This window comes from Physeter macrocephalus, chromosome 3, assembly GCF_002837175.3.
Source record: "Physeter macrocephalus isolate SW-GA chromosome 3, ASM283717v5, whole genome shotgun sequence".
NCBI classification, from domain to species: Eukaryota; Metazoa; Chordata; class Mammalia; order Artiodactyla; family Physeteridae; genus Physeter; species Physeter macrocephalus.
The window spans coordinates 26,039,924-26,047,245 of NC_041216.1; positions in this window are offsets into that span (position 1 = coordinate 26,039,924).

The window sequence follows — 7,322 nt, forward strand, 5'->3', positions numbered from 1 at the left end:
AATGCATCACGTCTCCCCCACTAGAATGTAACTGATTTTCGTTGGAGGGATTACCTGTCCTCCATAGTGTGGTGTCCACCAACCTGCCCCATCTTCCCAGAGGGTGTGGCAAAAGCTCAGCCAATCAGACTCCCCCCACCTCTGGAATTTGACCCTTGACCCTTGTGGCATTAGAATTTACAACAACAAACCAATTGGAGCAGATCTATTTCAAAGGTGGGGCCCTGAAGAGAATATCCTTTAGCTGCTGCTCTTTTGGCAGCCTATCCCTGCCTGCCCACCCCCTTCCATTCTCTACCACCCCTGCCTGTTCAGCTTTTCCTTCCAATTTATGGTTTTCCCTCATCCTTCCCCCAACCTCCCTCTCTCATCAATTTAGCTGGCTGGTTTTCTGTTCCTGCCTGAGCCTTTCCACCCTCTGAGGTCCCCCTCCTCCAGCCCCTCTCCCACTCCCCATTCATCCAGAGCCCTCTGTAAATATTTGAAGGAATAACAAAGGCTGAGAACTAACGTGTGGCACTCTCTAAGGGGGAAAAGTCATAAAGAGGGAATAGGAGTGAGGCCTTTCAAGAAAGGTGCAAACAACATGAACTATTACTTGCATCATATACCTTTGGTTTTGTTTATGCTGCTTCCTTTGGCACAGATGTGGCTTCCAAGAGGCGCCTGGGAGGAAAGAATGAAGCATCTGTACAGTAAACGACTCAGTACTGAAAGGTCCGATCTAACCACCTTCGCCATTGTGGGTTATATCAGCGGCAAATCTATGGAATGTTTTTTCTTTTGATGAAAGGGGAAGTTTTACTGATGAGGGCCTGGAACAGTTCCACATCAACTCAACTTTCCAATAATTTTCTAAATGCTGGAGACCCTGTGTTTCACCTCTTGACTTCACGTGTCAGGAGTTGTTAAATCAGTTATAAAATGGGTTCATTCCTCTTTTCAACGATGATCTTTTGCTACCCTCCAATGACCAACAGGAAACTGTGGACATGATCACCGACTTACACTTTCTGGGTAAAAGGTAAATATGCGCATATACAAGGAACTAAGGGTGTCCATTCTCAAACTCCCCGAGGGTGGGGCAGTTCTGCCTGGGGCACTGACCACAGTGTCCAGTGCCCAGCACACTGCAGGAGCTCACCAAATATGTGTCAAATGACTGATTTAGTGACTTAACGTTTTAATAAAAAGACTAACTTTGAAATAAAGCAAATTGTTCTTTTCCCCCAAATTGTTCTTCTTCCCCTTGTTTCAGATGTAAGCTAGAACTAGAATAATAAAATTCAGATTGGAAGATCATCTCCAATTGCCCATCTGAAGATGATTCCCTCTAGATCATTTTGGCCATCTCTGCACAGCTTTGGATTTGGGCAATTTTCCCTTATGTTAAGCCAAAGACCATACTGCAAGTGTAGACAAAATGCGTCTACACCCTTACACGTGGTCACTCCTCAAGTATTTAGAAGCATCCTACCCCTTTCTCCAGGACAATCACCACCACAACAGCTACACCCAGCCCTCACCCTCAGACTCTCATTGTTTCAACTACCCCTGCTGCCCTTGACCAAAGACCCCTCCACCTACTCTCTAAAATAGTGGCGTCCCCAGGGCTGGGTCCTGGGCTCTCTCCTCTAATCACCCTAAAAGTTCTCTTGTTTTCCTCATCCCCGCAACCTTAACTATGCTCAGTAAGCTAATGTTTTCCAGACTTATACCGATGGTCCTGACATCTGGTCTACCCACATCTCCAATCAGCCCTTTGACCTCTCCCCTCGATGTCCCACCGCCTCCCAAACTCCACCGCTCCCACCTGCCCCTCTCACAGTGAGCAGCACCCCTGCCCCAGCTGCTCAGACAGAAACCTGGGGGTCCTGCTGCTTCCCTCCTTCTCCCTCGCCCCCCACCCCCGATCCAACTCAGCACCAAGGCTTATCGATTCGATCTCCAAAAGATTTCTCAGATGCCTCTCATCTCTGTCTCCACTGCCATCATTCCAGTACAAGACACCAGGCTTTCTCACCCGAGCTATTTCAGGAACCTCCTTTCCTTCCTTGCCTAAAACTTTCTGATGACTTCCCATGGGACACAGAATAAAATCCAAACGTGATCTGCCTTCCCTGCCTCTTCGACACCCTCTGCTGTGTCTCTCCTCTGCGATCACAACTGTCTGCCACTCTGGTCTTACTGTGGCTCCCTGGGCAGACCAACTTCTCTCTGCCACAGGACCTTTGCATATGCTGTCTGAGCCTCTCCTCCGCCTGGAGTGTTCTTCCCCTCCTCTCAGCACAGTTTTCTCCTGCTTCTCCACTAGACACTGCCCGGAGCCCCCAGTTGCTGCCTCATAGCACCTAGAATAATCTGTCATCACATATTTACTTATACACATTTCTGTTACATGTCTGTGTCCTCCCTTCCCCCCTATCCCAACCCACTCTAAACTCCATGAGGGAGGAATCTGGTTATCTTTCTCCCGTGACATTCCCAGCACCTAGGAAAGCTTGTGGCACATATTAGGTGCTTGATAAATATTGGCTGAATGAACATGCTGATGATTCAAATGTGCATTTCCAGCCAGTGTCTCTCCCCTGGTGGCTGATGGGACCAGACATCTCTAATTATTCAAAACTGATCTCATGACCTCTCTCCCCAGTCTGTGTCTCCTTGTATAACCTGGATCTCAGTGAAACAACCTCAAGACCCCAGGGAACACCCTCACCCCCACATCTCAGGAGCCAAACCAAGTCTTATCCATTTGGCTTCTTTAACAACTGGCATTTCTGTCCCTAACTCTCCACCTTAACTGCTCTGAAGGTTTTGTTTGACCCTCAGGCCTGTTGTCTTTGTAGCTTCTGACCCTGGGACACCCTCCTTCCAACAACATGTTTGTGCCGTGTTGGCAAGTGGTTGGGGAGGCATCTCCATGTGAGGATCCTGGACCTCTCTCTGCCCCACTTGCCCCTCCTCAAGAGAGGGACGGCTTCCCTGACTAGTGTGTTTGGGAGAAGGGACGAGTCCCCTCTCCATGCCAGCCGAGCTCTGCTCCTTGGTACTGGTGACTTTCTAACTCAGGGGAGAACTGGCAAGTCCACTAGGCCAGGAAACCCAGCAAGGCCTAGCCGTGTTCTGATGTCCCGTTTTTCAGTAATAAAATGACACTGTGGTCCCCATCTCCTGACTCCCCTATTTCTCAATCACTCTGAAAAATGGGAACCATCCAGTGCCTGCCTCCTAGAATAGGGAACATTATTAAGCTAAAAGGTGTGAAGCACTTGGAAGAGTGTCTGGCACAGGAGAAGTTCTGCAGAAATGTTAGCTATCACCACCGTTATTATGATAAACTCAGATGAAGGGAAAGGAGATGATTATCAGCCCTGGGAAACTCCAACAGTCCCTGCCAAACCCCCGGCCCCAGGGACACACACACACACAGAGCCGGTGGAGTTGCTCAACCAAAGCAAAGCGAAGTTTTACAGTCACATGGGAGGGAAAACTACGTTTCATCAGCAAGCCACCATGTCACGCTGCAAGCCACACCAGGACCCCTCCAAACCAGCACGATGCTGCCGAGAGAGAGCCAGAGCCGGGAGCCAGAAGTCCCTGAGGGAGCTGCTCTCCCCGTCCTGGAAGCTGAGCAATTCACTTAATCCGCAGTGAAGGCAAAAGCTTTAGGCTGTGACTCAAAGCTTTGTCATCTTCTGATTGGTTTCTGCCTCCTCCACCCTCTCCTCCTCCTTTTCCTTCTCCTCCCAACCAAATCCCAGAGCTGCCGGATCCACTTCCGAACGGTTCTTAAACTCTTCTCCTTCCACTGCCCCGCCCACTTGACTTCTCTGGACCATTTATTATCAATTCACAACTCCGCTCCTTCCAAACCCTCCCCCCGCCCACTCTGCAGCCAGAGGCCCCTTTGACCTTGTCACCCCCCCATCTCGGAAACCTCTGACAGCTCCCACTACTCACAAAAAAGTCCAGACATGTTCCTCACCAGCTCCTCGCCCAGCTCCACGTCTGGCTTAGCCTCCCGGACGCCCCATCAAGCATCCTGGGTCTAGACACACAGCCTCCTTCCCATTCTTCAATGGGCTCTGCGGTCTCCAGACTACCACTCTTGTGTTAACCTTTCAGAGGTAGCCGACCAGTCAGATTCTTAGCTACAGATGGCAAAACTGAATGGTTAATTTAACTGACAGAAAGACAACATATTGAAAGGATACAGGATGGAGCAGCAACCAGTAGGAAGGCTTAGAACCAGACTTTAAAACAGCCAGGGCTATGCACACTCTGTACCAGGTCAATTTCTGGGTCCCAGCGTCCTGCTATCATGATGGGAGGTGTAACCACAGCTGGAGAAGCAGACCCAGGACCTTTCTAAAATCATGTAACTTGCTGTGGATCTATACTTATCTCAAAGCAACAAGTTTGAAAGAAAGACAAACCAGGCAGGGATAGGGTAGGGGCTCTGGCCGCAGGGAAGAGAGCCCACGCCACGCCCGCCCATAGGTACTGTGTGCAAACGATGCCGCGGCCTACAGAACCTCCGCTGGCCACACCTCTCAACAGTCCCTGCTTCCACGAGAGCGTGCGATCGGCCAAGCGCGGATCTCAGATACGTGCCCCAGCACCAGAGAGGGGGTCTCATCCCCTCACCTGCCTACACAGGGGCCTCCACCAATGCAGGGGTAGTCAAATAGGTGTCGGGAAGTCAAAGAAAGGGGCAAGGTCCTCTTCAGGGAGAGCCTGTGAGCCCTAGCCTGGATAGTTTGCATATGTCTTGACCACTGCAGCACCATAACACCTGCATTGTCATTCATTCATGCCTGCCTGACTGCTTGCATGCATTCATGCATTCATTCACTCAACAAATAAGAACGGTGCCTGCCTGGAGCCAGCTCTGCAGGGGATACCGCAGATGGCAAAGCAAGCAGGCACCCCTGCCCTCCCAGAGTTCCGTCCTGGCTGTCCTCCTCATCTGGCAGTCTTCCTCTTTCTTGGGCTGAAGATATCCCCTTGACATAGATGCAGAAACAATATAGGAGGTGAGGAATTCCACTTCCCTGTGGCTCCCAGACATGTTGCACCTTTGTCAGCTGTATCCCCCAGGAGTCTTGCCCTCATCGTTTTTATTTATTTATTTATTGAAGTATAGTTGATTTGCAATGTTGTGTTAATTTCTGCTGTACAGCAAAGTGATTCAGTTATACATCTACATACATTTTTTTAATATTTTTTTCCCTTATGGTTTATCACAGGATATTGAATAGAGTTCCCTGTGCTATACAGTAGGACCTTGTTGTTTATCCATTCTATATGTAATAGTTTGCATCTGCTAACCCCAAACTCTCACTCCGTCCCTCTCCCACCCCTTCTCCCCTTGGCAACCACGAGTCTGTTCTTTATGTCTGTGTGTCTGTTTCTGTTTCGTAGATAGGTTCATTTGTGTCATATTTTAGATTCCACACATAAGTGATATCATATGGTATTTGTCTTTCTCTGTCTGATTTACCTCACTTAGTATGATCATCTCTAGGTCCATCCATGTTGCTGCAAATGGCTGCCCTCACTGTTTTTAAGTTTCCCTTTCTATTGTGCTTGGATTCCTGAGATTTTTCTTAGAGGTCCATATCAGTCTCTTGTATTTGTCCATCATTAGGTAACCTTCCATTTTTAGGTACCTGTCCCTTAAAAATCTCAGCTCTGCTGTGGAATGATGTCTACACTCACGACGATTTCTCCCTCATTAGTAAGAAAGTCATTTGTAATTACACAGCTAGAGTTTCCAACTTTTCTGATATCCCCTTTTGAGATGCACGTGTTAGAATCATCAGGCTCCTCTAAGTCCTTTGAAATCTCCCACGCTAAAGATCAGAACACACACCTGACTACATTATCCTTCTCGAAGATCATGAACCCTAAGGTCACACAGTTGCTTACTTCCAGGTTTCTATCATTTCTGCTGGTCTAACATCCCCTCCATATGGTAGCCATTCCTGGGGGTGGTTGCTTGAGACATGAAATTGTTAATAAGGCAAGTCAAGAGTTTGTCAGAAGGCCCCACAATCCATTTTTACTGCAATCCCCATAGCCCCCTTTCCTTTCTCACCAAGCTCATCCAATACTACTCCTACTCTGTTCTTTCCAGCCTTTGAATATATCCAACTCTTTCCTGCCCCAGGACCTTTGCACCTGCTATTTCATCTCCTCTTTGCTTAGCTAGCTTCTTCTCTTCCTATAGCTCTCAGGTTGAATTTCACATCCTCCAGGAGGCTTCCTCTGATTACCCTTCCCTCTGTAGGTCCCCCTTAGTTACTCTCCATCTTAGCTCTTGTTTCTTCAGAGTTGCAATTATTGTATTTACTAGTCTGTTTATTTGTTGGTTTTGGTTTCGGTTTTTGCTTGCTTCCTGCCATTGAGTGGTCAGGTCCAGGAGGGCAGGGACTCTGATATCTGTCTTATTCGCTGTGTGAACAAGTGCCTGTCCAGTACCTGTCTAATGGCTGATACTCAACAAACTTTGGTTTGTGAAAGAAGCTGATCTACGACTCACAGACTTCAAAAAACAAACTTATGGTTACCAAAGGGGAAACATGGGGCAGGCGGAGGGATAAATTAGGAGTTTGGGATTAACATATACACACTACTATATATAAAATAGATAACCAACAAGGACCAACGGTATAGCACAGAGAACTCTACTCAATAATCTGTAATAACCTATATGGGAAAAGAATCTGAAAAAGAATGGATATGTGTATGTATAACTGAATCATTCTGCTGTACACCTGAAACTAACACAACGTTTTAAGTCAACCATACTCCAATATAAAATAAAAATTAAATTAAAAAAATAGAAACCGATTTACACAAAGAGGCTTCCTTCAGATGTCACTCCTAGATGCTGCTCTCTGCCCACGGGGAGTTCTGTCTGAACCAGCATGGGATTTCTCCTGCGTCCAGGTGGCCCACAACATGCTATGACAACAGCTACCTTCTGGCCTTCTCTTACCTTCCCTCTCTCTTCACCCCACATCCCTCAGACTTATGGCCACGTGTCACCCTTTAGGATGGGGCGCACTCTTGCACAGCCTACTTCTCTGAGATCCTACTTCTGGGCCACGAGTATTATTTCTGCCTGTCCTAACCATTCCCCAGGTGAATCACTGGGCACTTCCTGCCCTCCAGTTCCTTTTTTTTTTTTTAACATCTTTATTGGAGTATAATTGCTCTACAATAGTGTGTTAGCTTCTGCTTTAAAACAAAGTGAATCAGCTATATGTATACATATATCCCCATATCTCCTCCCTCTTGCGTCTCCCTCCCCC